At 49.9% G+C, this 23,918-nt stretch overlaps 1 long non-coding RNA gene across 1 annotated transcript in view; it reads left to right on the top strand.

The window, feature by feature from the left end:
* Positions 1-582: 582 nt before the first annotated feature.
* Positions 583-23,918, top strand: part of LOC140910055 (uncharacterized) — a 36,259-nt gene continuing 12,923 nt past the window's right edge. Inside the window, exon 1 of the long non-coding RNA XR_012158409.1 lies at positions 583-652. This is a non-coding gene — a long non-coding RNA (uncharacterized LOC140910055). The remainder of the gene's footprint in view (positions 653-23,918) is intronic.

The raw sequence follows: 23,918 nt of genomic DNA, 5'->3' as shown, positions 1-23,918 counted from the left end.
TCTCATGAGAACAGCGGGAAGAGGAGTGGTTAGAGATGCCCTGTGTTTGGTTGGGGCTTTGGGAGGAGAGGGGGTGTTTACCAGCAGTGAGGTACGCCCTGTATTTTTAGATATACCCCTAGGACCTGTTCTTTGATGGGTACCGAGCACCCCTGGACTTCCGTTGGATTTGCCCTACAATTCTGGAAGCCAGAACATCACAAACTAGGGTGACCATATTGCTCTATGCTGAATACGGGACATCTGGTAAAATTACTCGTATTCAAGCGAGTTCAACGGCAATCAGTCAGAACTATGCAGTACAAACGTTCAAGTTAACATCAAATTAACTCAGCCCTGGTTAAAAAGAAATCCTGCGTATGTAACCCATGTGCCTAATAGGGAGATATCTCTTTAAGAGACCCATTGCGGGGTGGTGGGAGTGAGTTGTGCCTGGGTCATTGTTGCTAGACAGATTAAGCAATCCACATCCAGAAGCTTTTGGAATTGGGGGTGTTAGTTTTGGGTCTGCTCCAATAGAGTCCCTGTGGCTGGGGTCAGATTCCAGGAGGGCGAGCAGACAGGGCAGCTGCTTTGCAGGGGACCATGTGCCCTGGGTGAGCTGGGGCAGGAAGCAGGCTGGTGTCCTGAACTCTGAAGCATTTTGCAGCAGGTTAGTGATATTATATACCCTCTAACAGGGAAGCCTGGGCAATGCTAATTATAGCATGGGAAATTGGGAGGGGAAAATAACTTCTATTTTAATTGTATGTTTGAATGTGGTTTTGATTTTAGCCAAACTGTTCTAGTTACATTGTCTGAACTAGCCTGAGCCACCAGCTGTTCTTTAACTGTAGTAATGGGGAAAGAGTCATTTCTAGTTTGCTATTCTCAGGTTTGTATTTTCTTGTAACAGGGGTTTCTTGAAATCTGTACACGTAACTGGGTGGTTGGTTAATCAGTTCGCTTACTGGCTAGGTGACTGGGAACTTTCAGTTTCCTCTCCCTGTGTTTCTGTGGGGACTGAACTGTTCAGGTTTTAATTTGTTTTCTTTATTTTTGTTTATGTATAACTGTGAAGATAATGTCTGTGGATTATAAAATAGCCATGTTACGTTGTTAAAATTCTTTGTTTCTTTATCATAAGATGTTATGAAGTTATTTAATTAAATTAATTTCTTTCGTTCTTTTTGGGGAATGTGGGGATTGACCTGTGCTGAAAATCCTTAGAGCTTGAACTCTGGTCTCCAGCTACTTTCTATAGGAGCTGGGTTGTTTTTTACGGCATCGGAGATGGAAAATGAAGTGAACTCTAGCCCACCCAAAGGTTACAAATTGATGCCCGAACAGACAGGGACTTGAGGATTGCTCAGAGCTCACCTCTGAATTCTTTTGAGGAATATTGCAGCAGTTAGTTATAAAAGAATCTGGTGTTATTGAATATTATTGAATTTGTGCACTGTGTTAATATTATTAAGATCATGGAAACTTGCACACAGTTAGGGTTAGATCCCTATGGGACCATTTTGGTCAGTGATGTGTCCCCTGTTGATAGTACAGCAGAAATTAAGAGGGCTGTTAGAATCTTTGGTCATGTGACTAATATGAGGCGGGTGAAGGGAGAACAAAAACATGATTCTCTGTGAATTTGAAGGAATCAGGGATATTCTGTGCATTCTGACAGAGGGTTCAAGACTGAGACACAGGCTGTGGTTACACCCATCAGTGACAGACAGACTAGGTGGTTAACAGATGCTACACCAATTATAGACCGAGGTCCAGTAGAAGCCTTTACTCCTGCTGTGCGTCTCCCTCCTGACATGCAACATCTTTTGTTAGAGAGAGTGCTGAAATCTGCCAATGAAATTGTGACTGATGTGAAATTTAAATTGAAATGTTTTTTGGGTCATTCACCCAGACCCAATGGAGAAGTAGATTATCCTGCTTGGCGAGCACAAGCCAAAAAGATGATGGAAGACAGTAAGATTTCTGACAAAGTCAAAAGAAAGAAGATGATCGAAAGTTTATTACCCCCAGCATTGAAGGTGGCCTTAGGAGCTGGTAGCAAGGCATCTGCTGTAGAATGCTTTGATATTTTAGAGAAGGCATATGGCTTAAGGCTCAATTTTCTGAGACCCACCAACACACTAGAGAACCACCTTCTGTGTAGCTGACTACACTACACACATTAGCCCAAGAAATTTTGGAGGCTGGTGGGGTAAAAGATACTGAATTGGACTCTTGTATACAAGATCAATTTTTCCGTGGTTGTTGGCATGAATCCTTATTAAATACACTCTTATTAAAAGGGATTAATTGTAGTGGTAGAAAAAAGAGCATCTCTTACACCACACTCCTTTTTGAGGTGAGATCCATTGAAAGGGAGCACTCTGATAAACAGAAGAGAAAACTTCAACAAGAACTAGAAGAAAAAGGAAGGCCATTGAGCAGGAGTAGTTTGCAGTTGATAAAGGCATATGAAAATCCTCCCATGAAGAAGTCACTGCACTAGACTGGAAGGAGAAATATCTGCAGGGTGAGCAGCAGTTGCTAGGACTGCAGTTGACCCAGCCAAGTTCTGAAACGTCCATTTCAGACACACAATTTACTCCTCAAAGACCCAAAGAATTTAATAAACAAGCAATACCAAGATTTAACAAAAGAAATACTTTATGTTTTAAATGTGGGCAAATAGGACATTTTCAGAATGAATGTCAGAATTCTCCTAACCCCAATGTAATACATGAGCAGCTGACTGGTACACATTCAAATCAGAGCAAGTTTGAGCCAGGAAGAAAAGAAACTAACAACTCTCAGAGCAAGGCTGCTAGTCAATGGGTTCAGGAGACAGATGTTACCCAAATGGGTGTCAGTGAGGCCATCCAGCAGTTAGTGGGACCTGCTTGTCATGGCTATGTATACCTAGGTGGAGTAAGGAGTACCTGCCTAACAGATACTGGTTCTCAAGTTATTTGCATATGTGAAACGGTCTATAATGAGCATTTATCTTATCGAAAGTTACAGTCAATTGGCAGTATACTTCAGATAGAAGGGGCAGGAGGGCAAATGGTTCCATACCTGGGATATATAACCTTGAAGATACGATTCCCAAAGTTTGTGTCTGGGACTAACAAACAACATGGGGTACCAGTCTGCGTTTGTCCAGACTAACGTGTGAATCAACAAGTGTCAACGCTCATAGGCACCAATGGTCTGAATTCGTAAGTGGGATTTCATTACCAAATGAGTGGGCTGAAACTTATAATCAATTTTTACTCAGTCAGAGGTTACAGCAAGAAGCTGACGGTGGGCTAGCGGTTCTTCCTCAATTTGTTAAAATCACTGGCTCCAGTGTGAGAATAGGAGTACATGTCAAAACCTTAACAAGGAAGGATGTCATATTGAAACCTCACTGACATTGGGAAGGGGCAAGCAGTTGAGTGGATAAAACCAGTGCCAACCCAGGTTTCAGCAGCTGCGACTGAAGAGAGAGATGGTGTCATACTGCCACTCAGCTCTGAAGGATCAGCTCTCAGTGCTGCTGAGAAGAAAAGGATTGCTGAGACTTAAGGAAGGAAGCTTATAAGGCTTTTGCTGTTCATGATCTAGACTTTGGAAGAGTTTCAGGAGTGACACATCACATTGAATTCACAAATAATCTCCTTTTAAAGAACTAGAAGGGTTTCACCCTCAGATTTTGAAGATCAACGTCAGCATCTATGTGAGTTGGTGGCCCTTGGAGTGATTCAGGAAACATGTAACCCATATGCATCACCTGTGGTGTTGGTGTGTAAGAAGACTGGAGCTCTTAGGACGGTGGTGGATTATAGAAAACTGAACAGCATAACCAGAAAGGTTGCCTATCCATTACCCAGGACAGAAGAAACCTTTGCCTTATTGGCAGGACCTAAATCGTTTTCTATATTGGATCTAAAGAGTGGATACTATCAAGCTCCAGTAGAGCCGACTGACTGTCTGAAGACAGCCTTCACTACACCGTTTGGTAATTGGCAATTCAAAATGATGCCTCAAGGTCTGACTAATGCTCCAGCTACTTTCCAACGAATGATGGAACGTGTTATGTCTGGTATGAATCTCACAGAAGTTGTAGCATTCTTGGATGACTTAATCATATTTTCAACCACGTTGGAAGAACATGAGGAATGTCTCCTACAAGTTTTGAGAAGACTTCAGGAATATGGTTTAAAACTTGCACCATCAAAGTGTAAATTATTTCAAACTTCAGTGAAATATCTCAGTCATATCATTTCTCAAGATGGGATCTGTCCAGATAAAGAGAAAACTGATGCTATCATCACTTGGCCAGTTCCAACTACTCTCAGAGAACTTCGTAAATTCTTAGGATTTGCTGGTTATTACCGACGATTTGTAGCAAGGTATTCTATTATTGCAAAACCTTTGAATTCTCTTCTTGCTGGTGGCCCTAAAGGAAGTAGATGGAATAGAAAACAGCCACTTGAGAGTAGATTGGATGCAGCTTGCCAAGAGGCCTTTGAAACCTTGAAACAAAAGCTGACTACTGTACTCCTCCTTGGGTTTGCTAATTGGAGGCTACCATATATTCTGCATACTGATGCCAGTACTACTGGGTTAGGTGCAGCTTTGTATCAAATACAGGACTAATGGGAAGCCACGAGTTATCGCTGATGCCAGAAGAGGATTGAACAATAGTGAACGCAATTATCCAGTTCACAAGTTAGAATTTCTAGCCTTGAAGTGGGCGTTTTGTGATAAGTTCCATGGTTTCCTGTATGGAGCCCAATTTAAAGTAATGACTGATAACGACCCTCTTACTTACATCCTGAAGACTGCAAAGTTGGATGCGGCTGGCCATAGATGGGTGGCAGCCCCGTAGGGTGACCCGAGGTCCTGATTTTATAGGGACAGTCCTGATATTTGAGGCTTTTTCTTATATAGGTGCCTATTACCACCCCCCCCATACACACACACACACACTGTTCCGATTTTTCATACTTGCTATCTGGGCACCCTACAGCCTTGTCACTATATAACTTTGATATCATTTATAAATCTGAAATGCCAGTCTTGATGCCGATGCTCTTTCTCGGTGACCGCATGGTATTCCAGGGATAGCTGTTTGCTTTTCTGACTGCCGCTGCACACTGCATGGACGTCTTCAGAGAACTCTCCACCATGACTCCAAGATCTTTCTCCTGATTTGTTGTAGCTAAATTAGCCCCCATCATATTGTATGTATAGTTGGGGTTATTTTTTCCAATGTGCATTACTTTACATTTATCCACATGCAATTTCATTTGCCATGTTGTTGCCCAATCACTTAGTTTTGTGAGATCTTTTTGAAGTTCTTCACAGTCTGCTTTGGTCTTAACTATCTTGAGCAGTTTAGTATCATCTGCAAACTTTGCCACCTCACTGTTTACCCCTTTCTCCAGATCATTTGTGAATAAGTTGAATAGGATTGGCCCTAGGACTGACCCTTGGGGAACACCCCTCTCCATTCTGCAAATTTACCATTTATTCCTACCCTTTGTTCCCTGTCTTTTAACCAGTTCTCAAACCATGAAAGGATCTTCCCTTTTTTCCCATGACAACTTAATTTACATAAGAGCCTTTGGTGAGGGACCTTGTCAAAGGCTTTCTGGAAATCTAAAGACACTACATCCCTGGGATCCCCCTTGTCCACATGTTTGTTGACCCCCTCAAAGAAGTCGAATAGATCAGTAAGACATGATCTCACTTTACAGAAACCATGTTGACTTTTGAGCGGAACATAAATTGTTGTGCTAGGCCAACGGGGACTGCAGGAAGCGTCATGGGCTGAAGGATGTGCTGGCCACCACTTCTCACAGCCTCCACTGGCTTAGAGCGGTGAACCGTGGCCAGTGAGAGCTGTGACCGGCCGAACCTGCAGATGCGGCAGGTAAACAAACCAGCCCGGCCTGCCACGGGGCTTACCCTGGCGGGCCGTGTACCAAAGGTTGCTGATCCCTGATATAGCCTGTGTGATTCACTTCCTAGAGGCAGGTTATAGACCAAAGCTGGAGGAGGAAAAGAAGGAGAAATATGAGACTCGGTTATATTTATGGGAGTGGTCCAAACTTTTCATTTCAAATGGGGCTTGTACCGGAAAGCACAACGGCAATGAGAGAATAATCCCTATACACATCGGGATAGAGCACTAGAAGGCATCCATGATGAAATGGGTCATCTTGGGACTGAGAGAACTTTGGAATTAGCTAGAGACCGATTTTATTGGCCTAGAATGACCAAAGCAGTAGAAATAAAATGCCAAGACTGTGAGCGCTGTATTAGAAGAAAAGCTAGAGTGGAAAAAGCTGCCAATCTTATGAACATTAAATTATATGCTCCTCTGGAACTGGTTTGCATAGACTTTTTAACCTTAGAGCCAGATGCTTCCGGCACTAAGAATATTTTTGTGGTGACTGATCATTTCACTAAATACGCTCAGGCTTATCCAACGAAGGATTAGATGGCCAGAACGTGTGCTCTGGGAGAATTTTATCACGGGAGAGGTGACACACACATATTCCCGTACACCTCTCTCACACGACCCTCACTGCCCGGCGCTCTCCACCCTCCATGCCTGGCTGGGCCCCTGGGACAGACCCACCTCTCCTGGTACCTGCTGCCACATCTTCCCGAGGCAACACATGGCGGGGGACACGCAGGGTCACATGTCCCCCCTCCCCAGATTTCTGCCAGGGTTCACACCAGAATGGGTCCAGCAGCAGCTATTCTGCACTGTGTGGGAGGGAAGGGGCAGGAGCTGCTTTCAGCTGCAGGGGAGGTGGGGGGAAAGGGATGACCTGGCCTGTGTCTTTGCAGAGCTCGTGGCACCTTAGAGACTAACCAATTTATTTGAGCATAAGCTTTTGTGAGCTACAGCTCACTTCATCGATGAAGTGATCTGTAGCTCACGAAAGCTTATGCTCAAATAAATTGGTTAGTCTCTAAGGTGCCACAAGTACTCCTTTTCTTTTTGCGAATACAGACTAACATGGCTGTTACTCTGAAACTTTGCAGAGCTCATCTCTTCCCCCGCCCACCCCCTGGGGCTGGAAGCAGCTTGTCCCTTCCTGCCCGCACAGTGCCGAAAGGCAGCTAACACCTCCAGGCTGCTGCTGGCCACCGACAGAACCCACCTGCCTCCTGTCCCCCGGCTACAGCACGGGCAGGAAGGGGTTGGGCCCCAAGGATGCATTGTGCACCATGGTCCAGGGAACCTGACTGCAGGGGCTTCAGCGAACCCGGCCAGAGTGGTGGCTCAGCAGGGGATGGAGCAGCCCCGCACTGGTTGGTGGGGAGGTGAAGAGGGTGCTAAGCCCCTGCCCGGGGGGCTGCTGTGGAGTCTGCAGGGTTGGGGCACAAGCAGGCTAGAAATCCTCCCCTCCCCCGCCACTCCAGAGCTTAGCTGAGGGGCCGAGAGGCTTCCCCGGGCCAGCGCTGGGTGGGGATTCGGCACAGGGAGGGCTCGGCTCCTCCTGGCCAGCGTCCCGGGCCGGAGGGTCTTGGGCTTTCCCGGGGCACCCGCCCAGCCAGAGGCGGTGGGGGAAGGACGGAGCCTGCCAGCCAGGCTGTTGGTGAGCTGGGCGCGCCGGCCAGGGGCTGGCTCTCTGCACACTAAACGGGGGGATACGGAGCAGCAGCGGGGCTGGGGAGGGGGCGAAGGGCAAAGCAGGGAGAGGACAGCCAGAGGGGGAGCACGTAAAGGGCTGAAGGGTGGCAGCAGAGGTGACAAGTAACCGGCCGGCACCTCCCTGCACTCACCATACACCGCAGCACGCAGCCAGTGCCGGTCGGAAATGAGACTGAGAGCCATCACACAGCGGGGGCTGCGCTGATGGACCGGCAGGGAGAGCGCCCGGCCCTGCACACTGCAGCTTTGCCCTGCCACCAGCCTGGCACGCCACCCCCATTGTTGGCCACTGGACCCCACCACTCACCACTGGTAGGCAGGCAGCTGGCGAGCAGGGATCCGGCCAGTAGCAGGACCTGCCAGTACTGATGTGGGGGAGACAGAAAATATGGGACAATTTGCCCATTTTTAAGAAAAAGTCGGGACACCTGCATGGGAGCCTAATTGCGGGACTGTCCCTTTGAAAACAGGACGTCTGGTCACCTTGTCACAAGCCAAGGGCCGGGAGCTGGGAACTGCTGATTTTTAATCCTGCCTCTGTATGCCTGGGGCCAGTCGGTTCACTCACCAGGGAACTATTCCTGTGTTTAAAGTTATGCACATGCGTAAGGGCTTGGGGCCTCAGCGTGCTTCCTGCTCCCACAGAAGTTAATGAGAGTTTTGTCCCGGACTCCAACGGCTGCAGGAACAGGCTTTTAAAAAGGGCCGCATCAGCTGCAAAAGCGCAATTATCTGTGAGCACTGTGAGCTGCCAATTTCTCTACAAACTACAACCCATAAATCACAGAGGCCGGGGCTCCCACAGAAAGGGAATTGCAATCAGCTGGCCGGGCTGTGTCTCAGGCTGAACCTTGATGTGTCTTAGACTGTATCTCTGAAGCGCGTCCTGACCGTGCAGTGCATTCTGCCAAGTAGTAGCTGGTTCTCGCAAGGTTTCATTGCATTTCTACCAGCCACTCAGTCCAGAGGCCATCATCTGAGAACTGCACCCCAGGGGAACACTCACCATCAGACACAACTCCTCAAGCCAGGACGGTGCAATCGGCCAGCCAGTCTGACCTACCACTGACAGTAGAAGTGTGGCTGAATCTCATGAGCCATGACAGAGCTGGTTACATTTTTAACAAAGACTGGCTTAGTAGATTAACACTCAGTTTGGTTCCAAGTGGCTCATGGGGAGCTGTTGTTAGTCATTTTGGACAGCTGCTGGGCATCCATGAAAATGTTCACAGATCCCCAAAGTCTCCTGGATTTTATCAAGGCTGAAATTCCATTCGGCAAGTCAAGGGGCCAGGGAGGAGAAATGACACCATGTGACTCAAGTGACCAATCATGCCCCACAGATCGTTGGGCGCTGAACCAAACAGGTCATGAAGGATGCAGTGGATGAAATCTGTTTGTGTAAATAATTCAGTGAATCTTCACCTCTAGATTCATAGAAATCGGGGTCCATTTGCTGCCCAGAAAAGAGAGAACTCAGTGGTGAATATTCCTAATGAGTCATTCAGCCAGCGCTAATCAATAGCATCAAATGCCACCTGGAAAAACCATACACTTAGCAGCAAAGCAATATGAAACTTCTGTGCTGAGCCCTGAATCCAAGATGAAATTCACCAGATCTCAGGTTCCATTAGAAACTCAGGGGGAACCGGGCTAGGACTGAAACAAACCCTGCCATGATTAAAGGAGGAGCTGATCCAGGTGGAAACCATGGTGGGATTCTGTGCCTTTGCTTGATTTTGGCCCCAAACCAGGTGAAATGGGGTGGTTTTAGCCATCTGGCTGCAAGATTTTCAGTTCACTCAAAACAAAACAAAATGGGGGTTAGATCCCATATGAGATGAAACCAGAATAGGCTCATGCAGCTCTGCCTTTATGTGAGGTTGTCAAAGCACTTTGAAGATATAAATGATTTAATCCTGCAGGGGAGTAGGGAAGTTTCACGAGCCCCATTTTACATATGAAGGACACTGGGGCACAGAGAATTCAAGGCCAATATTTTCAAAAGCATCTGTCTGGGGTGCTCTGCACCCTGCAGCTCCCATTGCACCCCGAGTGAGTGAACACTAGGTAATCTAAGCCTAAGTGATGTTACAAAAGGAGCTGGAAAGAGAACCCAGGAGCTCTGGCTGCCCAGGTCTGTGTGATCTAACCATTAGACTGATTGCCTTCCTTTCAGAAATCCACAGGAACTAGGGGAGGGAAGGGAACCTGAAATTGCTGTGGCCAATCAATAATGCTGTACTTGTGCATGTCCAGTTTCTCTGCTGCCATATGATGGATTTTAAAAGCAGACTGAAATGTGGATTTAAACCATGAGGAAGGTAAAGGGCAGCTGATTGATTATTCAGTCTTTTCAAGAACCTTTGACAGAAAAACACAAATGAGAAGCTGGCTGAAAATGAGATGCCAGCAGCTGCCAAGGTCTGGCTCTTCCATAATGGAATGATTAAAACATGCCGGAGCGATTCCAGAGACGGAGTCACAATGCAACCTATCCAGGAGGATTATCACAGCAAGCGCTGGTTAGCATCCCTCTACCTGCCAAGCAGGGACTGGATTGCAGCCCCAAACCCTGAGGCAATTTCAAAATATCTGATTGTGGCACGAAATAATGTGCATGCAGGACCAAAATATGGCTCGCCTGATGTGGGAGGGAGACTGTGAAGGAAGCCATTTCGGCTCCCCGTGCACCTGTTTTTGATATGTGTGCATGTAACTACCTGGTGCGGGCGTAGGACACATCCCCACTCCCCTCCCCCACCTCATCCACAGAGGATATGGGCAGGGTAGTCAATAGGCGGACTGTGAGCCAAATCGGGACCACCAGATGTTTTTGAACCTCAAAATCTTTTTATTTACTCATTATTATTGTTATTATTTTAAAAATAATTTTCTCTGGAGTCTGGACCATGACTATACCATGAGCAAGAAATTTGGACCTTGACAAAAAAATTGACTGTCCCTGGGATATGGGTCTGTTACAGCTCTCAGCTTGAGAGCCTGGCTGGTTACCACAAACTTCAGCCATTCATGATCTCAACCGTGGAGGTCCCTGGGTCGATCTCTGTGGTTGGCCGGGATGGGAACTGTCATAGGTGGGCATCTGGGTTTCACAAAGGTGCTGAGCACCTGTAGCCCCCATGGAATGCAGCTGGGACTGTGAGTGCTCAGCCCCACTGTGAGTCGGGGATTAACCCTGGGCTGGAAGTCTCTCAAAGAGCATTAAATGCCTTTATTAGGGAAAAGTCAGTGGGAAGTGGCAGCTCTGACATCCTGTTCCATTTATTCCTGAGTCTATTCCTGCCCTGTCCAAGGGCTGTGGAAGGGAACCAAGGGGTCCGGACTGAGTGGGGTTCTTGGGTGGAGTTTGGGGACAGTTTAGCAAACAGGGTGCCCCCACCACACTGGTCAGTGTACTGCAAGGGTCATAGAACATAAGAACGGCCAGACTGGGTCAGAGCAAAGGTCCATCTAGCCCAGTGTCCTGTCTTCCGACAGTGGCCGATGCCTGATACCCCAGAGGGAATGAACAGAACAGGTGATCATCAAGCGATCCATCCCCTGTCACCCATTCCCAGCTTCTGGCAAACAGAGGCTAGGGACACCATCCCTGCCCATCCTGACTAATAGCCATTGATGGACCTCTCCTCCATGAATCTATCTAGCTCCCTTTTGAATCCCGTTATAGTCTTGGCCTTCACAACATCCTCTGGCAAGGAGTTCCACAGGTTGACTGTGCATTGTGTGAAAAAATACTTCCTTTTGTTTGTTTTAAACCTGCTGCCTAGTTCTTGTGTTATGAGAAGGAGTAAATAACACTTCCTTATTTATTTTCTCCACACCAGTCATGATTTTATAGACTTCAGTCATCTGCCCCCTTAGTCGTCTCTTTTCCAAGCTGAGAAGTCCCAGTCTTATTAATCCTCTGGCAAAGAGTTCCACAGGTTGACTGTCGATCGGGTCATGCTGGGTAAGACGGACTTGTCTTAGACAGACAGGAAAGAGGTAAGAAGAATAATGCAAGGGTGGAAACAAGCACTGGGGAGAAGGCAGCAGGAACGGTAGGGTTCTCATCTCAGGAACGAGCTAGTTCAGAACAGAGCCATGGAAACGGAGCTGGTGGGGGTGGGGGGAGACCTGTGGAGCTGCCTGGGGGCTGCTTGCCCGCCCCCCCCCCCCGCCCAGGGCAGGTGGAGGATCCCTGCCGCAGTTTCTCGCAGCTCCCCGCCTGGCTCTTACCGTCAGAGCCCAGCGCGGATATAAAATTTGTGTCCGCATCTGCGTTGCTATTGGCAGAAATGGTCCACAGCTATAAAGCGGAGACCCGCGGATTTGCAGGGCTCTACCCACGCACCCACTTGCACCAGGGTCGTACACACTAGGGCTGGTTTTGCTCAGCTGAAGTCAATGGGCTGCACCGACTTACCCCCGCTGAGGATCTGGCCCGCTTTATCACCAAACTGGCCGAATACACCCACCTCCCCCTGCCGCTCCCAGGTGAGATTCTATCTGCCTCTGTCCTCGGCCGTAGAGCCCGGCCGCGGGACAGGGGAGTGGGATTGCGGGGTGGGGAGTGGGATTAAAAAAAGAGCTGCAAACAACACGAACGGCCCAGCCAGCCACCGCCGCCCTCTGGCTGCCCAGCTCTGAAGGCCGCGCAGCCGGGCAGGGGTGCGGGTGGCGAGGGAGACTCTCGCGGCCTGTGCCTGGGGATGGCGAGGGGTAGGGGCTCCCCGTCCCCTCGGCACGGCGATGCGGGGGCTCTCCGGCCATTTGCATGGAGGGTTAGAGGTTTCTAATCCCTTTGTGTGGGGAAGGGGAGAGGCAGGGGCTGCGCCTCCCCTTGTCGCAGTGCGTGAGGATGCCGATCTCTCTGCATGGGTGAGTTGGGAGGGTCGGGGGGGGTCCCCATGCCATTGCACGGGGTGCAGGGAGTGGGTGGGTGCCGGTGGGGAGACATCTGCTGACTGCAGCACATCCAGCCGTTGCTGGGACAATTTTAGAGGGTCTGGGATTCCACAGGTCCCACAGGACCTGCTGGCATAATAGCAGGAGTGGGATAAAAAATCAAGAAACGGTGCGGGAGCAGGTGGGATTGGGAGTGGGTATTGTGGGGCGGGGCGGGAGCGGGCTCTGCTCTGCAGCCTCAATGCCGCCCTCCACCATGGCTCAGGTGACACACCTGCAGCCTCCGTAAGGGCTCCATTGGCTCTCAGAGACAGAATGCAGCTCTTTCCTGTCCTCAGAGGGTACGTAATGCTCGGGACCGGCCAGAGAGCAGGCGGGGGACTGCCTGGCTGCACAAGCAGCTCTGATGTTATTAAGCTTGTCCATAAAATGATGACAAATAAAAATGGCAACCAGTACGGCAGGACCTCCGAGATAACCATGGATCGGTCTGGGTTAAGAAGTCCATCCAGAGCATTACATAGAGTTGCAGACAGGGCCATCCTTCGGGTTTATGGAGCCCTGCGCAGTATTATCAAACTGGTGCCCCTGTGCCTGACAGCAGCCCGGCTCGCGGCCTGGGGGGAGGACGAGGCAGCAAGGGGTACCGAGCCTCAGACCGGCGCACAGTCTCAGTTCCCCGCAGAGACCCCCGTACCCTCTCCCTCACGCAGAGCGCACGGTGCTGGAGCATTCGGCTCTGTGAATACAGCCCCTGCTTAAGGAGGCTGCAGCGTGCACTGGGTGTGCGGGAGCCGACCCGCTCTTACCTGCTGTCCCGGGCACTGGGTGAAGCTGCAGGCTGGGGACGCCCGGTCCCCAGCCCTTCTCTTCTGCCTGTGGCCCCGCCCATATTCCACCCCGCTCTGCCCCAGGCCCCGCCCCCACTCTGCCCAGGCCCCGCCCTCTCCCCACTGTCTCCCTCCTCTCTTCCCTCCCCCTCCCTGCTCACCCCCTTCCAGGCAAATCCCTGAACCCAAATGAAGCAAAGGACATTAGAAAGAAATTGCAGGAGAGTGTTTTTTTCAAAAGACAATGGAGCATGTTTTCCATGGCACGCCGGAAGGTGAAGACTGGACACACAGAAGGTACCTAATTAAAAGCACAAAATTTAGGAATAAAAAATGTCGGTCACCGGTATTTTGATATACCCTGAAATTTGTTAGATTTGCAAAAACTCCGTGGTAAGGGCGAGTCAGCTGCCCTGCTGAATCCAACATGAAATGTCATGGGATACACGAGGCACATCTTCTCTGTTTTACGTTTTCTTAATTAGTATTTTTAAGCTGATTTTCTATTTTAAATGTACTCTTAAGCCTTCAGAAAGGAATCATTCCAGATGACTACATATCTAACTCACTGAAACAAAGACATTATTTAAAATGAATCAGTCACAGAGGTTTAGTGTGTTCATAACAATGTTCCCTGCTTTTTGAAAAAGGGAACACTCATTTGCTTTGTGTGATCTCCATAACAAGAGACATGTTTATGAAATTTCACCAACTTTGAATTTCCCCACTATATTTTCCACTGAATGCATCCAATGAAGTGAGCTGTAGCTCACGAAAGCTCATGCTCAAAGAAATTGGTTAGTCTCTAAGGTGCCACAAGTCCTCCTTTTCTTTTTGCGAACACAGACTAACACGGCTGCTCCTCTGAAACCTTTAAAAATATGTTTCCAAAGATTTTAGGCATAACAAAGGATTTTATATCTTGCTAATTACTGATTTTGCTGGAGGGTTCTCTTAAAACTAGTTCATCAAATAGTCAGAAGTAAAGAAAGGGAAAGTCGTTTGTCCAGCTATCTGGCAGGAAACGGGTGTTGTCCCTTTAAGGGCTGTCTTCAAGAGCGGGGTGAAGGGAGAAAGGGATGGACAGAAAGGACAGGAAGACTTTGGAAGCAAGTTTTTTGTACTATCGTAATTCAAATGAAAATGTGTATTTTAGATGGGGGTGGTCTTTTGAAGGATTTATTTCCAAAACTCTATGTCCAAGCACCACAGTAACGCACAACCGCTTTTGTCAGTACGTTCAGAAACTGACCGTCTATACCTGGGGGTTGGCAAATGCCTGTTAAGTGGCTTCATTACCAGTGAATGGCTCTTTACCAGTGTCAGTGTTGTGCTAATAGGGCTGGCAGGCTGGAGGCTTTTTCACTTGTAAGTTACTAGATCCCCTCCGGAGGAAGACTCGCCAGGCTGCACCAGCCAGCTGTGATGGGAGCCTGCAGGAAGGGTCAGAAGAGGGATAGGAAGAAGGGGAGAGGGTGGACATGAAGACCCAGGGGTGCCCCAAATTTTTTGGTGCCCTACGCAGCCCGGTATGCTGCGTACGCCTAAGCACGGCCCTGGTCACAGAGCAATTCTTGCTGGTGGAAATAATATGAGAGAAACAAACTGCCTTTGCGCGAGCAAGAGACCCACAATCTATATTCTTAACAGGCCGTATTCTTAGCACTCCGATGAAGTGAGCTGTAGCTCACGAAAGCTTATGCTCTAATAAATTGGTTAGTCTCTAAGGTGCCACAAGTCCTCCTGTTCTTTTTGCGGATACAGACTAACACGGCTGCTCCTCTGAAACCAACCATTACTAATTGTGTGAATTGATATTTGAGCTTCCCTAGCACCTTTCATCAGAGGGTCTCAAAGCTCAGCTCCTCTGCTGACGAGTGCTGTAGAAAAACCAGACAGGAGGGTGTGCACGGCAAGGGATGCGACAGGTTCGCCGGCTGTGCAGCATGCAATTCAGTAGAGGTTCTATATAAATAAGCAGGTGTAGAGCCAAATATAACAATTTTACCCTTTAATAATAACGGTAACAACTGTATCTGCCTCCTGCCCCCTTCTGGGATTTAATTCTCAGGTAGGACTCTCATCGGGGCATGATCAAAGTGGAGAAATAGCCCCTTTATGCCTACAGACTGGCAGTGATAATGGCTTTATTTATAGTGGCTAATTAGTTTCTGGGATATGCCAGCCGTTCGCACTCCGCTAATGATGATTTTGTCTGGATGTCGGTGGGTTGGGGAGGGCTCTTGTGTTGATCATGCAGCTAATGGCATGCAAACGCTCCTCGGGCCGAGCTCAGCGAGGGTGGCAGAGGACACTGCCCTGTTAGGACAGAATAGGGGTGTCGGGCAGGGCCTGGCACCAATGGAAGTGGCTGGACCCAGTTCAGATCTTCAGTTACACAAATGCAAATCCAGGGCTACCAATGGAGGTACACTGGCCTGGTACAGATCAGACACGCTGCTGCAAATCTGGAGCCGCTCCACTGATTTCAGTGACTGGGATGTAGCCGGGTGTCTCTGAGAGCCAAACCTGACCCTTCATGTCCATTTTGCAGAGCAGATCTATCTGGGTTCAGCTCCCTGGGCAGATCTCTGTTCTCCATTGCCCATGCTGCGAGTTACTCTTCTGCCACGTGTTATTAAAGTGTGTTTACCTGCTCCACCAGCCTTGAACGGGATTTTCCTTGAGCAGTTGGGCAAGCAGTTTACATATGGCTGAGGGCCTAGCGTCACCTAGTGGTCTGCTGTGCTATTCCATACTGCTGTATCTGCTGCCTCGTTCCCTGCTCAGTGGAAAGCAGAAGAATAATAATACCCGGCTCTCCTATAGCGCTTTTCCTAAGCAGATCTCAAAGCACTTCATAAAAGAGGTCAGTACCATCACCCCCATTTGGGGAAAATGAGGCACACAGCAGGACAGTGACTTGCCCAAGGTTACCCAGCAAGTCAGTGGCAGAGCTGGGAACAGAAGGTGACTTGACTTTCATGAAGCCTTTAGGAGGTGTTATATATATATATGAATGATGGGAATTTTTGCAACATATTCCCTCTTAACCATGGATTTCCATGGGAAATTTAACTTGTGTTTGTAGCTACCTGGAAGCCTGGGCTAGTCAAACACTCACGATTCTTGTCTGGACGTCAAGAACCCGACTGCTGGAACAAGCAGGGGAATCAAATAAAAAGGACATGCAGCAGCCCCACCCACAGGGGTGATCAAAGCCGAATGCAGCTCCAGGCGCAGAGATTCTGTGCTGCGATCTAAATCTGAGACCAGGCCCTAGGCTGAACTCAGCATTCAGTTCTGACTCTAGCCCCAAACCTTCTCCGCCATCGGTGGGTTTTAATGTAGTCCCAGCCCATCCTTATCGCTATGTCCACCAGGCACCGGGGCAGCCCTCTCATCAGTGTGTCAGTTGAGTTCCCTGCGTGTGATGGAGCTAGCATGCTAAAAATAGACAGGGAGGCTCAGCAGTACAAGGAGCAGGATGGGCTAGCGGCCTCAAATCCCGCCCGGGACCCTAGGTACATACTCAGGACAGCGAGCCGTTCCTCTTGTTCACGGGTCGCCCTGGTGTTTTTCGCGCTGTAGCCGAATCAGACCTAGTGCGGGTACGTCCCCTTGAGCTGGAACGCACAGCTCCAGCTCCATTGCAGCCGCACCCTACGTGACTTAGGGGCCCAATGAATTTGACTCTCTAGGTCTTTCCCACAGCAAATCAGCATCATCACCTCTGACCTTTCCAGATGGAGCCTTAGCCAGCTTCTGCTCATCCGAGCTCCGATCGCAGCCGGGTTCTGGAAGCCAAAGCCACCCTCCCACTTGGGTCTGGTCAACAGGAGAAGCGCATACGGAGAAGCGCCAGAGACTGCTGGCAATGAAGCGGGGTTGAGCCGGGACGGTGTCCCTGTGGGAGGCGTCCAGGGACCCTGTGGTGCAGCTCGGAGTGGTGGGGGTTGCTGAGTCAGATTGTGACATTCCCTTCTGAGAGTTGGGATGGACTCAGCGACCCACCGAGGTGCTATGGAGCACTTAGAGGCATGGGCGGCTGGTATCATAGGCCAGGGGAGGCTAAGCCTCCCCTAACCCAGGCCATGCTCATGCCCACGCTCGGCCCCGAAGCCCTGCTCTCATTTCCCTGAAGGTGGTGGGGGTCAGCTCCAGCTGGTGGCCTGGAGCTTGGGGCTTGGTCCGGCTGGAGGCCTGGGGGGTGGGCTGGCAGCCAGGGACCGGGATGGCAAGGGGCAGCTCGGGCTGGCTGGTAGCCCATGTGTCGGGCCAGGGTTTGAGCCAGCCATCAGCCCGGGACAGCTCAGGCCGGCCCGGAGGTTGGGGTGGTCGGCGCAGCGGTGGTGGGGCCGGCCAGCAGCCTGGGGTTTGGGGTGTCTGGGGCGGGCAGGCTGGGCTCCTTCAGCCGCCGGGGGAGGTGGGGAGGAGCTTGGGGCTCCGGAGGGCAAGGAGGGACGGGGTCTTGGGTGGAAGGGATGGGGCCATTGGGCTAGCCTCCCCGATGGGGTGGTTCATGCACCAGCCATGCTTGGAGGTGTCATTTTGTCATTTGAGGTCCCTGCCTGTCATGCTAAGCAATACTGTTGCATTGTTCTCTTGCACCCCCATCTGTCTGTACCCGTCTGTTGTCTCTTGCCTTACACTGAGAGTGTAAGCCTCTTGGGACGGGGACCATCCTCTTGTCCTGTGTTTGTACAGCCCCTTGCACAGTGAGGTCCTGCTCCATGACTAGGGCTCCAAGGCTTTACAGAAATACAAATAATAATAAAGCATGCAGGATGCTTTTCACAGGAGAAGAGGCCTCTGGTTTAGTAGCCTGCCCTACAGCCTGTCTTACATTCTCTCCTGCCCGCTGCCCCAGTTTCAATGGAATATGACATTCTTCACTTCCTGTCCTAAACTGGTGTGCAGTGCTGCATTGTGCACTGCTAAGCAACTGCATGCTGCACCCCAGACGTAGCTGCATTTCTCTGGCAGGCGAAGTGAGAACCTCATCCACAGCAATGTGCTGACTGGCTTTCTCCTCTGACCCGGTGCGGCTGGAAGCCGCCTGAGAGAAATGAGTCACCGGATCCGGAGCACGGAGGTCCGAGTGCCCTGCTCCCATTGTGTCCGAGGGACAAGCACAGAACAGTGCCCTGCAGTGACGTTTCCTAGCACCACCCATACCTCTTCATTCGTTCTTGGCTACAGGGCCACAGTCCCCACTGCCTTAGATGTACTATGGCTTCACGTCACTGATCTCAGGGCAAGGCCACCAGCAGAGCGGTCCCATTACTTTCCTGTCGCAGCCCCTCGCCACCTCGTTAGCCTCCCGCACCCCGGTACAGCGGGAGTGCTACCACCCCCATTGCACAGATTGGGACTGAGGCACCTCACAAGGGCCACATTTTTAACCATATCTGGGTGCCTGCAGATGCATTTTGGCCCCTGGTCGGGTCGGGCTTTTCGAAGTGCCCGAGTCCCACTGATTTCAGTGCCAGCAAGGCGCTTTGGAAAATCCCCTAGCTTTGGATTTTTGGGAGCCTAGTTACCTTTACAAATCTGGCTCTAGGTGACTTAGTTGGCTACGTACCATTTTCAAAAGTGATTTAGGCATCTCAGAGGCTAAGTCTCATTGGAAGCCAGTAGAGCTTGGAGCCTAAGTCACTTTTGAAACTGAGGCATAGCAAGTCCCTTAGGCCTTGGACCATGGAACGGAGCAACAGCTCCATCCCTGTAAAAATCTGGGCCTAGATGACGTGCTCAGTGTCCCAAATGACAGCTGCAGAAGTGTAGGGAGTTGAACCTGGGTCACCTCCTAAACTGTGGCCCCCACCCCCCAGGCCATCATTCTGCTTTCGCATACCCCCCTGACAATCCCTCCCGAAGCTGCTACACAGCACACAATGCAGCGCTAGAAGGTAAATAACCAGCTGATATTCAACACCCCACCCATCACTTCCCCTTCGCAACCTCAGCTTCCTCCCTTCCACCGCCCACACAACTCAACTTCCTCCTGAGTGCCTGCAGGGCACCCGGGATGCCAGCCGCAGCCAGTGCCCAAACCCGCAGATTTCAAGCCTGTATCATTTGTACAGACAAATTCATGCCAAACACTGTTTAAGAACATAAGAACGGCCAGATTGGGTCAGACCAAGGGTCCATCTAGCCCAGTGTCCTGTCTGCCGACTGTGGCCAATGCCGGGCGCCCCGGAGGGAATGAACAGAACAGGGAATCACCAAGTGATCCATCCCCTGTCGCCCATTCCCAGCTTCTGGCAGACAGAGGTTAGAGACACCATCCCTGCCCAGCCTGGCTAGTAGCCATTTGTTTCCCTTTCCAGGGATGCTGTAACATTCTGACAACCTGGGCCTTCACTCACCCCTCTCCTCGTCCCTTCCAGGGCCTCTTGCTGTTAAAAAAGGGCTAGGGCAAGGCGGGGAAAATGGAGTCACAAGTGATCGGAGACTGGCAGCTTGTGGCTCCGCTATACAAGGAACTGCCTCCTGTTGTACTGGAACAAGGAAGTAGCTGGGGGATGTGAGCAGTTCCGCTGGGTTTTCTTGGAAATTGGTTCTGAGGAATCAGAGGCATTCCTCAGTACGTGTTTACTATAGATGTTCAAAAGAGGACTATGTCTGATGTGTTATATGAGAGAGAGGGAGGGGGGAGAGAGGGTGTTGGGGGTGTGGAGTGTGCAGTTCAGCGTTGCTGGGGACTGGAGTTGTTTAGCTAGAAGGAAACCCCAAAAGTGAGCCACCTTCTCATCCCAGAGCATCTTTGCAGCCCCGGGGAGCAGTACAGCATTGCCCTTCCTTCCTGTCCATGGCTTGTTCCTCAGGACTCATCGACTCTAAGGCCAGAAGGGACCATCACAATCATCTAGTCTGACCTCCGGCACAGTGGAGGCCACAGAACTTCACCCACCCCCTCCTGTAATAGATCCAGAACTTCTGGCTGACTCACTGAAGACCTCAAATCATGATTTAAAGACTTCAAGTTACAGAGAATCCGTCAGCCTGGTCACGACCCTGCAACCGTGTCCTGCCATCTCGAGGGTAGTCAGCCTCTAGTCATAGAATCATAGAATATCAGGGTTGGAAGGGACCTCAGGAGGTCATCTCGTCCAACCCCCTGCTCAAAGTAGGACCAACCCCAACTAAATCATCCCAGCCAGGGCTTTGTCAAGCCTGACCTCAAAAACTTCTAAAGAAGGAGATTCCACCACCTCCCTAGGTAACCCATTCCAGTGCTTCACCACCCTTCTAGTGAAAAAGTTTTTCCTAATATCCAACCTAAACCTCCCCCACGGCAACTTGAGACCATTACTCCTCATTCTGTCATCTGCTACCACTGAGAACAGTCTAGATCCATCCTCTTTGGAACCCCCTTTCAGGGAGTTGAAAGCAGATATCAAATCCCCCCTCGTTCTTCTCTTCCACAGACTAAACAATCCCAGTTCCCTTAGCCTCTCCTCATAAGTCATGTGTTCCAGTCCCCTAATCATTTTTGTTGCCCTCTGCTGGACGTTTTCCAATTTTTCCACATCCTTCTTGTCGTGTGGGGCCCAAAACTGGACACAGTACTCCAGATGAGGCCTCACCAATGTCGAATAGAGGGGAACGATCATGTCCCTCGATCTGCTGACAATGCCCCTACTTATACATCCCAAAATGCCATTGGCCTTCTTGGCAACAAGGGCACACTGCTGACTCATATCCAGCTTCTCGTCCACTGTCATCCCTAGGTCCTTTTCTGCAGAACTGCTGCCTAGCCATTCGGTCCCAAATCTGTGGCGGTGCATTGGATTCTTCCGTCCTAAGTGCAGGACTCTGCACTTGTCCTTGTTGAACCTCCTCAGATTTCTTTTGGCCGAATGCTCTAATTTGTCTAGGGCCCTCTGTATCTTATCCCTGCCCTCCAGCGTATCTACCACTCCTCCCAGTTTAGTGTCATCTGCAAACTTCCTGAGGGTGCAATCCACTCCGTCCTCCAGATCATTAATGAAGATATTGAGCAAAACCGGCCCGAGGACCGACCCTTGGGGCACTCCACTTGATACCGGCTGCCAACTAGACATGGAGCCATTGATCACTACCCATTGAGCCCGAGAATCTAGCCAACTTTCTATCTACCTTATAGTCCATTCATCCAGCCCATACTTCTTTAATTTGCTGGCAAGAATACTGTGGGAGACCTTGTCAAAAGCTTTGCTAAAGTCAAGGAACAACACATCCACTGCTTTCCCCTCATTCACAGAGCCAGTTATCTCATCATAGAAGGCAATTAGATTAGTCAGGCATGACTTGCCCTTGGTGAATCCATGCTGACTGTTCCTGATCACTTTCCTCTCCTCTAAGTGCTTCAGAATTGATTCCTTGAGGACCTGCTCCATGATTTTTCCAGGGACTGAGGTGAGGCTGACTGGCCTGTAGTTCCCAGGATCCTCCTTCTTCCCTTTTTTAAAGATGGGCACTACATTAGCCTTTTTCCAGTCATCTGGGACCTCCCCCGATCGCCATGAGTTTTCAAAGATAATGGCCAATGGCTCTGCAATCACATCCGCCAACTCCTTTAGCACTCTCGGATGCAGCGCATCCGGCCCAATGGACTTGTGCTCATCCAGCTTTTCTAAATAGTCCCGAACCACCTCTTTCTCCACAGAGGGCTGGTCACCTCCTCCCCATGCTATGCTGCCCAGTGCAGCAGTCTGGGAGCTGACCTTGTTCGTGAAGACAGAGCCAAAAAAAGCATTGAGTACATTAGCTTTTTCCACATCCTCTGTCACTAGGTTGCCTCCCTCATTCAGTAAGGGGCCCACACTTTCCTTGACTTTCTTCTTCTTGCTAACATACCTGACGAAACCCTTCTTGTTACTCTTAACATCTCTTGCTAGCTGCAGTTCCAGGTGTGATTTGGCCTTCCTGATTTCACTCCTGCATGCCCGAACAATATTTTTATACTCTTCCCTGGTCATTTGTCCAATCTTCCACTTCTTGTAAGCTTCTTTTTTGTGTTTAAGATCAGCAAGGATTTCACTGTTAAGCCAAGCTGGTCGCCTGCCATATTTACTATTCTTTCTACACATCGGGATGGTTTGTCCCTGTAACCTCAATAAGGATTCTTTAAAATACAGCCAGCTCTCCTGGACTCCTTTCCCCTTCATGTTATTCTCCCAGGGGATCCTGCCCATCAGTTCCCTGAGGGAGTCAAAGTCTGCTTTTCTGAAGTCCAGGGTCCGTATTCTGCTGCTTTCCTTTCTTCCTTGTGTTAGGATCCTGAACTCGACCATCTCATGGTCACTGCCCCCCAGGTTCCCATCCACTTTAGCTTCCCCTACTAATTCTTCCCGGTTTGTGAGCGGCAAGTCCGGAAGAGCTCTGCCCCAGTTGGTTCCTCCAGCATTTGCACCAGGAAATTGTCCCCTACACTTTCCAAAAACTTCCTGGATTGTCTGTGCACCGCTGTATTGTTCTCCCAGCAGATATCAGGGTGATTGAAGTCTCCCATGAGAAACAGGGCCTGAGATCTAGTAACTTCCATGAGTTGCCAGAAGAAAGCCTCGTCCACCTGATCCCCCTGGTCTGGTGGTCTATAGCAGACTCCCACCACAACATCACCCTTGTTTCTCACGCTTCTAAACTTAATCCAGAAACTCTCAGGTTTTTTTGCAGTTTCATACTTGAGCTCTGAGCAGTCATACTGCCCCCTTACATACAGTGCAACTCCCCGACCTGTTGTGCCCTGCCTGTCCTTCCTGAACAGTTTATATCCATCCATGACCGTACTCCAGTCATGTGAGTTATCCCACCAAGTCTCTGTTATTCCAATCACATCAAAATTCCTTGACTGTGCCAGGACTGCCAGTTCTCCCTGCTTGTTTCCCAGGCTTTGTGCATTTGTGTATAGGCACTTGAGATAACTCGCTGATCGTCCCTCTTTCTCAGTATGAGGCAGGAGCCCTCCCCTCTCGCACGCTCCTGCTCGTGCTTCCTCCCAGTATCCCACTTCCCCACTTACCTCAGGGCTTTGGTCTCCTTCCCCCGGTGAACCGAGTTTAAAGCCCTCCTCGCTAGGTTCGCCAGCCTGCTTGCGAAGATGCTCTTCCCTCTCTTCGTAAGGTGGAGCCCGTCTCTGCCCAGCACTCCTCCCTCTTGGAACACCATCCCATGGTCAGAGAATCCAAAGCCTTCTCTCCGACACCACCTGCGTAGCCATTCGTTGACTTCCACGATTCGACGGTCCCTACCCAGGCCTTTTCCTTCCACGGGGAGGATGGACGAGAAGACTACTTGCGCCTCAAACTCCTTTATCCTTCTTCCCAGAGCCACGTAGTCCGCAGTGATCCGCTCAAGGTCATTCTTGGCAGTATCATTGGTGCCTACGTGGAGAAGCAGGAAGGGGTAGTGATCCGAGGGCTTGATGAGTATCTCGGCAGTCTCTCCATCACATCGTGAATCCTAGCTCCTGGCAAGCAGCAGACTTCTCGGTTTTCCCAGTCAGGGCGGCAGATAGATGACTCAGTCCCCCTGAGGAGAGAGTCCCC

The sequence above is a fragment of the Lepidochelys kempii genome, chromosome 4 (assembly GCF_965140285.1).
Source record: "Lepidochelys kempii isolate rLepKem1 chromosome 4, rLepKem1.hap1, whole genome shotgun sequence".
NCBI lineage: Eukaryota > Metazoa > Chordata > Testudines > Cheloniidae > Lepidochelys > Lepidochelys kempii.
Note: the sequence above shows the minus strand (reverse complement) of the source record. Positions and strands in the feature narration are given on the sequence as shown.